This window comes from Pipistrellus kuhlii, unplaced genomic scaffold (genome assembly GCF_014108245.1).
Source record: "Pipistrellus kuhlii isolate mPipKuh1 unplaced genomic scaffold, mPipKuh1.p scaffold_m20_p_2, whole genome shotgun sequence".
NCBI lineage: Eukaryota > Metazoa > Chordata > Mammalia > Chiroptera > Vespertilionidae > Pipistrellus > Pipistrellus kuhlii.
Genome location: NW_023425515.1, coordinates 47,548,423 through 47,562,218, shown reverse-complemented (window position 1 = coordinate 47,562,218; position 13,796 = coordinate 47,548,423). Strand labels below are relative to the sequence as shown.

Here is a 13,796-nt window from a genome sequence, read left to right as displayed (position 1 = left end):
TTCGACTAACTGAAAGATACACAGAAAACCAAGCACACAGAAAAGCCAACTCCAGGGAGAACAAAGAGTGGGGCAGGAAAGGAAAAGTCATCATAGCTTACCATACCACAGCAATGTAAACTCGGACAGGAGAGTGAAGGAAAAAAAATGCAATATACCTAGAGTGGATGGACTGAAAGATAGGGAGCATTAAAAGGTGGAGAGGTGGAATGAGGGGAATGAAAGTCAAATCCTCATCTTGGACCAAGATGGACTAATAGAGATCAGATTTCATTTCCTGTCAGAAATAACAATAACGGGAAAATAGATAAAATATACAAAATGGCTTTAGAGGTATCAGATATCAGGAAACAAAAGACACTGATACACATGAGACAGGAGACAAAGGACCCCAGCCCTACAGCTGGATTTCCAAACTGCAGTCCAAGGAGGGGAACCAGTCACACTGCAAAAGACGCCCTTAGCAGGGGAGATGGAGCTGAGTCTGGGGATACTCATGTGGCCAGGGTTCACAGAACATCATCAGAAAAGAGAGGAAACCATAAAGGTCTACAAAGGGCCCTCTCCAATACTCAGCTGGGTTCTGATCATCACATGAATGTGCAGAAACTACCCAAAAGGACAGAAGTAACAGTGTCTGGTACTCACAGCTCTGGGAAAAGTGCCTATTCCTAACAGGTTGGAAAAGCTAGGCACTGAGTAGAATATACAAATGGGCCCTGCCTCAGCAGTGGGGAATTATGAGCCCTAGACTGAGCACAGCTCTGGTCCCATTTAACAAATCTTAAAAACAAGACCCAAGAGGATCACACTATTTCCAAGTCACTTAACTACATCCCTGAACAAACCTCAAGAATATTTAATACACAGCAATCAACAAGAAAATTCATACTGTCTGGCATCCAATAAAAAATTACTAGGCATACAAAAATCTGTAATCCTACATAATAAAGAGGGAATATGCAAATTGACCATCACTCCATCACAAATATGGCGGTGCCCACAGTGGAGGAGGGGGTTTCCATAACACAAGATGGCTGCGCCCACGGCAGAGGCCAGAGTTCCCGTAAGGAGCCTTAACGAGCAATCAGCAGGACCTGAGGCTGTGCATCCTGCATCCGGGGGGCTTGATAGGGGACCTCAGGCCACACCCCATGCCCCAGACCAGGGGACCTGAGACTGCATCCCTGCCTGGCGGGCCTTGACAGGGCACCTCAGGCTGCACCCTCCACCTGGCAGGGCTTGACGGGGGACCTCAAGGTGCAGCCCCCCTCACCCCCTCCCCCTCGCCCCAGTACTGGGCCAGGGGAGCTCAGGCCGTGCTCCCAGCCCCAGCTCCGGGCCAGGGGACCTGAGGCTGTGCCCAGTGGGGGGGGCGGCCAGGTCTGGTCTTGCGTGATTTTGAGGCACACGTGGGACTTGACTCTGGGTCCCATGGTGCGCCCCCGCCTCTGCCAGGAGGAAGAGTTTCATATACATTTTACTAATTTTCTTTCATCTCTGACACTTCTATCATAGAGAAAGGGCAAATAGCAATATTAAATTATTTCCTCTAATTAATCCCCTTTTAATGTGCACAAATTTCGTGCACTGGGCCACTAGTCCATAATAAGGAGAAAAAGCAATCAATCAAAACCAACCCAGAACTGACATACATTAGAATTAGTAGACAAAGACATTAAAACAATTATTATAACCATATGCTAAAAAACTATAATTGAACTTCTAGAATAAGAACTACGCATTATGAGATGAAAATATAAACTAAATGGAATTAAAGGCAGATTAGACACTGCAGAAGAAAATCTTGAAGACACAGTACTAGAAATTCCAAAATGAAACATAGAGGAAAAAGAGATTCCTTTTTAAGTGGACAGTGGGACAATTTCAACCGGCCCAACATACATGTAATCAGAATGCTTAAAGAAAGAAGAAAGTTGGGAACATGTGAAGAATTGGCTGAAATTTTCCAAATTGGATGAAAACTAAGCCCACCGATTCAAGAAGTTCAGTGAACTCCAAGTACAAGGCACACGAAGGAAACTACACAAACACATATCATAATCAAACTGCTCAAAATCAGTGATAAAGTGAAAATCTTGAAGCATACTTCTTGACAGCATACTTCTTGCAGAAACAATAGAAATAAGAAGACAGCCGAAACCAGTTTGGCTCACTGAAAGGTCCCAGGTTTGATTCCGGTCAAAGGCATGTACATTGGTTGCGGGCACATCCCTGGTAGGGGGTGTGCAAGAGGCAGCTGGTTGATGTTTCTTTCTCATCGCCGTTTCTAACTCTATCTCTCTCCCTTCCTCCTCTCTGTAAAATATCAATAAAATATATTTAAAAAAAGAAATGAGAAGACAATGGCACAATATCATTCAAGTACTGAAAGAAAAAACTAACTAGAATTCTATTTCAATGGAAATATCTTTTTTGTTGTTAGTGCATGTCTTTTATTCACCCATGTACAATTACTTGTCCTCTGGTTTGTGGAAGCAATAGCTCAGGCAACATTTGCCACAAGGTCTGTCAAAGTGGCTAGCCATAAAAACTCCAGCATTCATCTGAAGAGCACTCGCCAGAGGCAGCTGATTCTGCCATTCTCACCCACTCTGCAGCCTTTAGGACAGCCAGCTTAGCCTTTTTTCTCTTATGTTCATTCTTCCGGGGAGTGGTGTTTAAGACTTCCTCTTCCTTGTCCTAGCACCACCACAAAATTTCAACACAAGATCAAGAGTAGACTTCTTTGGAATGCTGTAGTCAGACAAAGAACATCCATCCTCCAGTTGCTTGCCAGCAAAGATCAGTCTTTGCTGATCAGAAGGAACTCCTTCCTTATTCTGGATCTTGGCCTTTGCCTTTTTTATTGTGTCCAAGGATTCAACCTCGAGAGTGATGTTCTTCCCCATCAGGGTTTTCATAAAAATCTGCATCTTGGCTTTGATTCCACCGCAGAGGGCAGATCAGACAATGAAAATATATTTTTTAAATAAAGGCTAAATAAACTTTTTAAACATATAAAAGCTGAAAGAATTCAGCATCAGCAGACAAACCTACACTACAATAAATGTTAAGGTCCTTCAGATAAAGAAAAATAATACCATGTAGAAATATGGATCTCTGCAAAGAAATGAGGAGCATTGGAAATAGCAACTACATGGGTAAATAGCGGGGAGGGGAGGGAAATCTGAGGTAGATAAGAGATCAATCGAAGGACTTGTATACATGCATGTAAGTACAACCAATGGACACAAAACTCTGGGGAGGGAGGGCATGTATGGAAGGAGGGGGCCATGTTATATGTACACAGATAATAATTTAATAAAAATAGAAATAAAAAAATAAAAAATAAAAAAAACAAAAAAACTGGGAAGAACAAAAAAAAGATATTTTTCTTATTTAATTACTGTAAAAGATAAATTGACTGTTTAAACAAAAATAATGTCAATGTCATATGGAGTTGATAGCATGTATAATTTTTAACATTAATAACACAAAGAAAAGAGATAAAAATATACTACTAAAATCACTTGGAGGCAGACTATTCTAAGTTAAAGATATATAAATCCTGTAGATATTACAAAAAAGAAAAAGAAAACTATCCTCATAAGCATAGATAAAAAATTCTTAACAAATACTTAGCAAACAGAATTCAACAATATATATAAAGAACAACACATTGTGCTCTAGTCAGCTTAGCTCAGTGGATAGAGCGTCAGCCTGTGGACTGAAGGGTCCCAGGTTCGATTCTGGCCAAGAGCACATGCTTGGTTTGCTGGCTTGATCCCCAGTAGGCAGCTGATCAATGATTCTCTCTCATCATTGATGTTTCTATCTCTCTCCTCCCTTCCTCCCTGAAATCAATAAAGAAATATTTTTTTTAAATAAAAACTAAAAAAAAAAAAGAATAACACATCGTGACCAAGTAGAGTTTGTCTCAGGAATGTAAGGTTGTTATAACAATTAAAAATCTATCAATGTAGCCCTGGCTGGCTTGGCTCAGTGACAGAATGTCAGCCTGCAGACTGAAGGGTTCCAGGTTCTCGATTCCAGTCAAGGGCACATGCCTGGGTTTCGGGCTTGATCCCCAGTAGGGGGCGAGCGGAAGGCAGCCAGTCAAAGATTCTCTCTCAACTGTAATGTTTCTACCTCTCTCTCCTTCTCCCTTTCTCTCTGAAGTCAATAAAGAAATATCTTTTAAAAATCTATCAATGTAATTCAACATTTTAGAAGGTCCTACGATCATTTTGATAAACACACAAAAAACCATTTGACAAAATCCAGCATCCATTCTATTAAAAATCTCAGGAATAGAAGTGAGCTCCTTCACCTGATCAAGGTCAGATATGAAAAACCGACAGCTGACATCATGAATAATTGGGAAAATCCCTGAAGGTCAGGACCAGGAAATCTAATGTTCTATTCAGCATTATACTAGAGGATATAGCCAGTGCAATCAAGCAAGAAAAAGAAACAACAGGCATAAAGATTAGAAAGGAAGAAGTAAAACTGTCTTTATTAGCAGATGACATCACAGTCTATGTATAAAATCCAATGGAAGCTACAAAAAAGCTACCAGAATAAGTCAGTTTAGCAAGCTGGCAGGATTCAATATCAATATACAAAAATCAATTATATTCATATTTTCTAGCAACAAACAATTGGAAACCAAAATTTAAAAAGTAACACCATCTTATAGCAGTATTACTGACAACCAAAGGTTAAGAAGCAACTGTCTGAATGAATCAACAAAATATAGAATCTATACTAATAAAAGGGCAATATGCTAACTAGACCAGGTGACCAGACATCTTCCAGATGTCCAACTTCCTTCCAGACAAAGCCACGCTGGTGTGGGCCGACAAAGAGGTGGTTAGGGGCCATCAGGCTGGCAGGGCAGGGCAGTTGGGGACCATTAAACCAGCAAGGGAGGGCAGTTGGGGGCCATCAGGCTGGCAGGAGAGGACAATTGGGGGCCATCAGGCCGGCCAGGGAACAGTTAGGCAACAATCAGGTCGGCAGGCAGGCAAGCGGTTAGGAGCCAGCAGTCCCAGACTGCACAGGATGGGGCCTAAACCGGCAGTCGGACATACCCTGAGGGGTCCTGGATTGGAGAGGACACCCCCCCCCATGCACAAATTTTGTGCACCAGGCCTCTAGTATTCATATACTAGATTGTTTTTTAAAATATATTTTATTGACTTTTTACAGAGAGGAAGGAAAAGAGATAGAGAGCTAGAAACATCAATGAGAGAGAAACATTGACCAGCTGCCTCCTGCATTCCCCTACTGGGGATGTTCCCACAACCAAGGTACATGCCCTTGACCGGAATTGAACCTGGGACCCTTCAGTCTGCAGGCAGACGCTCTATCCACTGAGCCAAACCAGTCAGGGCCATATACTAGATTATTATTCAACCTTAAAAAAGAAGGAAATTCTGACACCTGCTACAACATAGATGAACCTTGAGTACATATGGTAAGTGAAAAAAAGATAAATACTAAATAGAGAGTCACTGTTTTGGGGTGTGTTTTTTTGTTTGTTTGAGAGAAAGAAAGGGAGAAGGAAAGATTGGGTGAAACATAGATGCATGAGAAGAGAAACGTCAATCAGCTGCCTCCTGCACATTCCATACTCAGGAATGAGCTTGAAAACCGGGCATGTGCCCTGACTAGGAATTAAACCAGCGACCCCTTGGTTAGTGGGTCAATGCTCAACAACTGAGCCACACAAGCCAGGGGAGAGTCAGTGTTTAGTAAGTACAGAGTTTCAGTTTTACACGATGAAAAATATATTAAGAAGGTGGATGGTGATGACGGCTGTACAACAATATGAATTTACCTAACAATACTGAACTGTACACTTCAAAATGGTTAAGATAGTAAATTTTATGTTATATATATCTATAATAATCAAAGCATAATATGCTAATTAGACCAGACGTCCTTCTGGAATGAAGCTGGGGCTGCAGCTGTGGCTTCAAGGGAGGGATCCAGGCAGCTGCAGCTGCGAAGGCCTACTCTTGCATGAATTTCATGCATCAGGCCTCTAGTTTTACCATAATTAAGCTAAATAAAAAATTTTTAAATAAAAAATCAGCTGAAACTGGTTTGGCTCAGTGGTAGAGCATCGGCCTGCGGACTGAAAGGTCCCAGGTTCGATTTTGGTCAAGGGCATGTACCTTGGTTGCAGGCACATCTCCAGTAGGGGGTGTGCAGAGGCAGCTGATCAATGTTCCTCTCTCATCAATGTTTCTAACTCTCTATCCCTCTCCCTTCCTCTCTGTAAAAATTCAATAAAAATATATTTTTTTAAAAATCAAACACCATAAAAAAGTACCATTTACGACAGCACCAAAAATATGTTAATACTCACAGATATATTTGACAAAAGATGTGAAAGATGTACACACTGTAGACTATATGCCACTGCTGAAATTCGTAAAGAATCTAAATAAATTCAGAGCTCTACAGTGTTCATGGGTCAGAAAGTTCAATGCTGCTAAGATGTCAATTCTCCCCAAGTTAATCTATAGATTCAGTAGGGTTTTGTGTTTTATAGAAATTAATAAATTGATTCTAAAATGCATATGGAAATGCTAAGAACCTAAAACAACTAAAGCAATTTTGAAAAGGAAGAACAATGTTCAAGATCTTACCCTGATATCAACACTTACTATAAATCTACAGTGGTTAAGATAATGGGATAAAGATAGTACTCTAATAGATCAACGGAACAAAACAGAGCCCAGAATTAGATCTGTACATATACAGATTTTTTTTAAATATTTTTTTTACGAATTTTTAGAGGAAAGGAGAGGGAAAGAGAGAGAGAAACATCAATGATGAAAATCACTGATCCACTACCTCCTGCACAGCCCCCTCTGGGGACTGAGGCCATCATCCCACATGTGTCCTGACTGGGAATCAAACCATGATTTCCTGGTTCATAGACTGATGCTCAACTACTGAGCCACACTGGCCAGGCCAGACAATTGATTTTTAAAAAAATATATTTTATTGATTTTTTACAGAGAGCAAGGGAGAGAGATAGAGAGCTAGAAACGTCGATGAGAGAGAAACATCAACCAGCCGCCTCTTGCACACCCCCTACCGGGGATGTGCCCGAAACCAATGTATTACATGCCCTTGGCCGGAATCGAACCTGGGACCTTTCAGTCCGCAGACCAACGCTCTACCACTGAGCCAAACCGGTTTCCACGAGACAATTGATTTTTGACAAAGGTGCAAAGGCAACTCCATAGAGAGACAAGTCTTTTCAAGAAACGGTGCTGGAAGAACTGGATCTCCACACATAAGAAACTGAATTTCAATTCATACCTTGCACCATATATTATACAAGAATTAGCCCCAAATGGACCAGAGACCTAAAAGCAAAACCATAACTATAAAACTTGTAGGAGAAAACACAGGAGCAAACCACAGTGCTTTGAGTTAGGCAAAGGTTTCTTCATCTTCACACAAAAAGCACAATCCATAAAAACCGAGCAAACAAGTTCATAAATTAGAATTCATTAAAATTTAAAACTTCTCTCCAAAAGACACTGTTAAGAGAATTAAAATGTAAGCCCAAGATTGGAAGAAAATATTTGCAAGTCATATATCCAATAAAAAGGCTTGTATTCAGAATGTATGAAGAGTTCTCAAAACTCCATATGGAAAAAAACAAAACCCATTCAATTAAAAAATGGGCAAACAGCCCTAGCCAGCTTGGCTCAGTGGATAGAGTGTCAGCCTGCAGACTGAGAGGTCCTAGGTTCAATTTTGGCCAAGGGCACATGGCTGGGTTGTGGTTAGATCCCCAGTGGGGGGCATGCAGGAAGCAACCGATCAATGATTCTCATCACTGATGTTTCTATCTCTCTCTCCTTCTCCCTTCCAATCTGAAATCAATAAATCTATATTTTTTAAATGGGCAAACAATTTGAAGACATGTTACCGAAGATATATAGATGATAAATAAGAACATGAAAATGTTCAATGACATTACTCACTAGGAAAATGCAAATTAATACCACAATGAGATACAGCTACAGACCTATTAGAATGTCTCAAATTAGAGACCAAGTGTTGACAAAAAAAAGTGGACAAACGCGAACTTTCATTGGTGGGTATGTAAAATGGTACAACCACTTTGGAAACAGTCCGGCAGTTTCTATTACATGATCCAACCATCCTAGTCCTAAGAATGTACTCAAGAGAAATAAAAAGCATTTGTCCATACAAAGACTTCAACAAATGCTCAGTTTTATTTGTACAGGAAAACCTCGATCCTCAATATAACAGGTTAATTCGGGCAAGGGGGTGTCTGTTAAATCTGAAAGTCCTATATATACGGAAGTCTAAGCGACCATCCAACCGTTCGACTGGTAACTATGACGTGGACTGACCACCAGGGGGCAGATGCTCAACACAGGAGCTGCCTAGCTGCAGTGACTTGGCAGCTATGGTTCTTTGATGATGCACCCAGAACCAGAAAGGAGGGAGCCTGATCCCGCGGTGAGTTACCCAAGAATTGCCCTCTTGCAATCTAGGAGCCCTCAGGGGATGTCTGAGAGCCAGTTTCGGCTCAATTCCCGCAGGCCAGGCCAAGCCAGGGAACCCCACCTGCCAGAGGGGCCCTGCTCACTCCGCAGACACCCCAGCACTGCCCCAGGTGCAGCTGGCTAGGGAGGGACCGAGGGTGTGTCCAGCCCGTCTTGCCCAGTCCCGCCCCACCAGCCACCTTCTAATTAATTTCCTTTCAAAGTGCACGAATTCGTGCACCAAGCCTCTAGTTATATAATAAAATAGATTTTCTGAATGCATATGTTGAAAATTGACAAATTAGTTTATCAGGTTTTACTTATATAAACATGTTTGTGTAATTAAAATTAAATATGTATGACAAGTAATTTTAAATGTATATTAAATAGATCTAGTAAATATGTGCATTCATCAGTCACCACAAGTAAACAAATGCACATGGCTGGGGAGTGGCTCAGTGCACACCTGAACATAGGGTGGCCATCTGAACATCTGGTGGCTGGCAGATATTAATATTGCTGCAGAGCCCGGCTGTGTGGCTCAGAAGCTGAGTGCTGACCTATGAACTAGGTCACAGTTCGATTCCTGTCAAAGGTACATGCCTAGGTTGCAGGCTCAATCCCCAGAGGGGGCTGTGTAGAAGGCAGTCAATCAATGATTATCTCTCATCATTGATGTTCCTCTCTCTCCCTCTCCTTCCTCTCTGAAATCAATAAAAATGTTTAAAAAAACAACAACAAAATTATTTTTTTTAAAAACCTGCTACAGAGCCCTGGCCAGGGTGGCTCCATTGTTAAAAGTGTTGGCCCATACACCGAAGGATCACGGGTTCGATTCTCAGCAAGGGCACGTACTTAGCTGAAGGTTTATCTCCGGACCCAGTTGGGGCACATGCAGGAGGCAACCAATCGACGTGTCTCTTTCTCACATTGATGTTTCTTTCTCTCTTTCTCTCTCCCCTTCCCTCTAAAAAACATTAATGGGGAAAATATCCTCAGGTGAGGATTAACAAGAAAAAAAAAGAAAACTGCTGCAGGAAGTCAGACCATGCGACAACAGAACCAATAATGGCACAAAATGCCGTGTAATCACATGCTAGTCATTCACTGAACACTTTACGAGCAGTGACTCTTGGATTTATTGTAAATATGTAGACTATAGTTTTAGATATGTAATATTTACTTATGTTGGCGAAATTACTAGTGTTTTTCCAACATATGGCGAAATTACTAGTGTTTTTCCCTAAAATTTGTTAAAAAACAGTGAACATTAATAACAAAAAGCAGCCTGTTAATTATAACCAAATCTAAATTAAAAGCATTTTAAAATTAACAGGATTTTAATTTTCACATGATATATGGACCAGAAATTTTGTCCATTAAATCAAGGTCCACAAAATCAAGGTTTACTGTAATAACCCAAAACTGAAAACAACCCATTGATATGAGAATGAATAAACAGACTGTATATAAACAGGTGTATACAGACAATGGAATGCTACTCGGCAATGAAAAGGAATGTGTTAATATTCAAAACAACGTGGATGAATCTCAAAATAATCATGGTGAGTGAAAAAAGCCAGGCAAAAAAATAAGAGCTCATGCTGTATGGTTCCAGTTACATAAAATTCTAGGTAATGTCAATTAATGCAGAATGACAGAGAGCAAACCAGTCTGCTACCTGGGGAAGGGGGATGGCAAAGGAGGGGTGGGATGGAAGGATTACAAAACGCTTGGGAGTTTGGGAATAATGGGTGTGCTCATTATCCTGATTGTGGTGTGGTTTCACAAATATATACATATATTAAAACGTCAAATTGTGTTTTAAATATGTTCCACTTATCTTTTATCATTATACCGCAATAAAACTATTATTAAAAACAAATAAAAAAGCACTTCATGTTCCAGAATAAAGCATAGGGCATGGGGGATAACTGTGGGCTTATGGGCCAGAGTGAAAGGTCTGGAAGCACTGGCCCCTCTTCCCCAACATCCGCCAACCGGAGCTCCCGGGGAGGGTACCACCCGGAGCTCCCGGGGAGGGGGTGCCACCCGGAGCTCCCGGGGAGGGTGACACCCGGAGCTCCCGGGAGGGGGTACCACCTGGAGCTCCCGGGAGGGGTACCAACCAGAGCTCCCGGGCAGGGGGTGCCACCCGGAGCTCCCGGACAGGGGGTGCCACCCGGAGCTCCCGGGGAGGGGGTGCCACCCGGAGCTCCCGGGGAGGGTACCACCCGGAGCTCCCGGGGAGGGGGTGCCACCCGGAGCTCCCGGGGAGGGGGTGCCACCCGGAGCTCCCGGGGAGGGGTACCACCCGGAGCTCCCGGGGAGGGGGTACCACCCGGAGCTCCCGGGGAGGGTACCACCCGGAGCTCCCGGGGAGGGGGTGCCACCCGGAGCTCCCGGGGAGGGGGTGCCACCCGGAGCTCCCGGGGAGGGGTACCACCCGGAGCTCCCGGGGAGGGGGTGCCACCCGGAGCTCCCGGGGAGGGGTGCCACCCGGAGCTCCCGGGGAGGGGGTGCCACCCGGAGCTCCCGGGGAGGGGGTGCCACCCGGAGCTCCCGGGGAGGGGGTACCACCCGGAGCTCCCGGGGAGGGGTACCACCCGGAGCTCCCGGGGAGGGGGTGCCACCCGGAGCTCCCGGGCAGGGGTACCACCCGGAGCTCCCGGGGAGGGGTACCACCCGGAGCTCCCGGGCAGGGGTACCAGACTGATAAAGCAGGGTCTGAGCCTTCAGCACTCAAGACACTGGGAGCCGCACGCTCAGTTGCTGAGCACTGACCTATGGACCAGACCGTCACAGTTCAATTCGGTGAGGGCATATGCCCAGGTTGCAGACTCTGTCCCTAGTACGGGGTGTGCAGAAGGCAGCCAATCAGTGATTCTCTCTCATTACTGATGTTTCTACTTCTTTCTCCTCCCTTCCTTTCTAAAAATCAATAAAAATATTTTTTTTTAAAAAGAAGACTATTTGTCCACCATCCAGAACTGAAATGTCATTGCTGACACATATACATAAGGAATTGTTTGACATTGAAATTGGGTCTCAAAAGAAACTCCCTACAGGCTGATTCATTTGCCTTTCAGCATAACCATTATTGCTTGTCTCATTTTCGGTTCTTAGAAGTATATTTCCAGTAGGACATGATCTCACTCATCTAGGGGAAATGATGAACAACATAAACTGATGAACAAGAACAGACCCAGAGATAAGGAGCCGTGGGTCAGACTGTTGGACCTCAGAGGGAGGGGGGATAAAAGGGAGAGAGCAACCAAAGGACTTGTGTGCACACATATGAGCCTAACCAGTGGTCAAGGACAAGAGGGAGGTAGGGGCATGAGTGGGGAGGGGTGGGGGATTGGAATGGAGGGATAAGGACAAATATGTGATACCTTAATCAATAAAGAAATTATATATATTTTATATATATAAATAAACCCTGGAGATTTAATATACATGAACAGTTCTATTAAAGATTATTATCTTTTACCCAACAAACCTATAACAAAAAAGTTATTGTTATAGACTACTGATAATTGCATTAAGTGCATTTTGTTCAAATTGAAGAAAAAAAAAAGAAGACACTGTGGTGAAAGGCAGGACCCAGAAAAGGAAATTGAAACCCAAAGGCGTTACCTTGCCCAGGACGTTACGTAGCTCATAAGTAATCTAAACCCACATCTGGCAAAACCCTCCTCCTCATCTTCATCTACCACAAATTTAAAAAGGGGACTTGAAATAAGTGAAAATGTGTGCTTCTGTGTACATGTTTAGAACAATTTTTGTTGTTGTTAATCCTCACCAGAGGATATTTTCCCATTGATTCAGAGAGAGTGTGTGTGTGTGTGGGGGGGGGGGGGAGATAAGGGAGGGAGGGAGGTAAGGAGGGAGAAAGAGAGAAACATCATGTGAGAAAGACACATACTGTAGATTGATTGCCTCCCACAGGAGACGGGACCAGGGCCAGGGATCCAGCCTACAATCCAGGTCCATGTCCCATATGTCCTTGACTGGAATCGAACCTGGGACCCTTCAGTCTGGGAGCAGACACACTGTCCACTGAGCCAAACCGGCTAGGGCTAGAACAGACCATGTTTTTGCATTGAAGCCAGAGAGACAGAACCAGTCTGGCTATCCCAGAAGAACCAGGCACCCTGGACACGGCACCTGAGGTTCAGGTCCCTGAGTATTTGGGGTGGCAGCGAGACAGGCAGGCGTGGGCTGAAGCCGACAGACAAGTCTGGGTTTGATTGAGGGGCAGGCTAACTGGCTCCGCCAGCACAGTCCCAGGAGCTGCCTAGCTAGGAAGTCACCACCACTCCCGCCCAACAATCTCCACCCCGTGTGCCTCAGACAGGGCCCTGGGGGCCATGTGACTGAGGGCCACACCTTGGGCTGGGGCAGAGACTGGTCCCAGTTCAAGGCCCTGAAGCAAGCTGCAATTCTGCACACCGTCTCCCAGCCCCCAGGACTAGAGAAGCAAAAACCCAGACAGACAGTCAGCAGCCCCTCTGGGCCAGGAATGAGAAGGCCCGACACCCCGGCCATTACAAAAATCAACATAAAAGTCAAATCTAGCACTGACCCCTGCAAACGCCGCCTCTAGGCTGGTCCGGGAGCTGGCTTCAGCTGGTACCAAACCCATGATGCCACAGCGGACCATCAGTCCACCTCCAGGGGCTGGGGCTGAGGTCTGGGCCACAAAGGATGCCCAGAGCCCAATGGGGTAGATACCCTGTCCTCTCCCACCCCTTCCAGGCTGGGTTCCTCCGGGAGACAGACAGCCACCTAGCAGCTCTCCATCCTCCTGCCCACTATCCATCCTTGGCTCCGGGCCCTCCCGCATTAATCAGCTGTGACAGGAAGGTGTGGCGGGAGCAGGTCGGCTCGTGCCCAAGTCGTTGCCTGCCGCACGAGATAAGGTCCTGTTAACACAATGCTGCCCTCTTCCCTCTTTCGGAACGTCTTGTAAGGACGTGTGGCAACCACCTAGGCTGGCTGCACCATGCCAGCTACGACCACGGCATGGCACGGAGGCACCCCTACCTCCAAAGGCAGACAAGCAGAGGGAGGGAGGGCAGCCTCCTCTGCAGCCCCAGTCTGCGGCTCCCCCCTCTTCCTTCTGCCCAGGCCTGGCAGCCACCCAGGCTCACCTCCAGTCTAGACTCTGAGGAAATGCCCCATCACTCTCGCTGGCATTTAAGGTGGGGGGGGGGGGGGGGGCGGGGTTCCTGCCTCGCTGTT

General features: G+C 44.7%; 1 protein-coding gene and 1 pseudogene across 2 annotated transcripts in view; both read right to left on the bottom strand.

The window, feature by feature from the left end:
* The window catches only part of TNK2 (tyrosine kinase non receptor 2), a 51,009-nt gene that overhangs the window by 36,963 nt on the left and 250 nt on the right, over positions 1-13,796 (bottom strand). The window contains exons 1-2 of one of the 2 annotated variants that reach the window (XM_036445034.1): positions 8,654-8,658; positions 5,269-5,279 (exon numbers count right to left, since the gene is read on the bottom strand). The exons of the other annotated variant lie outside the window; for it this stretch is intronic. The gene's annotated coding sequence lies outside the window, so the exon portion shown is untranslated. Of the gene's footprint in view, positions 1-5,268; positions 5,280-8,653; positions 8,659-13,796 lie in introns of those variants that run through there. 2 annotated transcript variants of the gene reach the window in all.
* Positions 2,443-3,166, bottom strand: LOC118722901 (annotated as a pseudogene).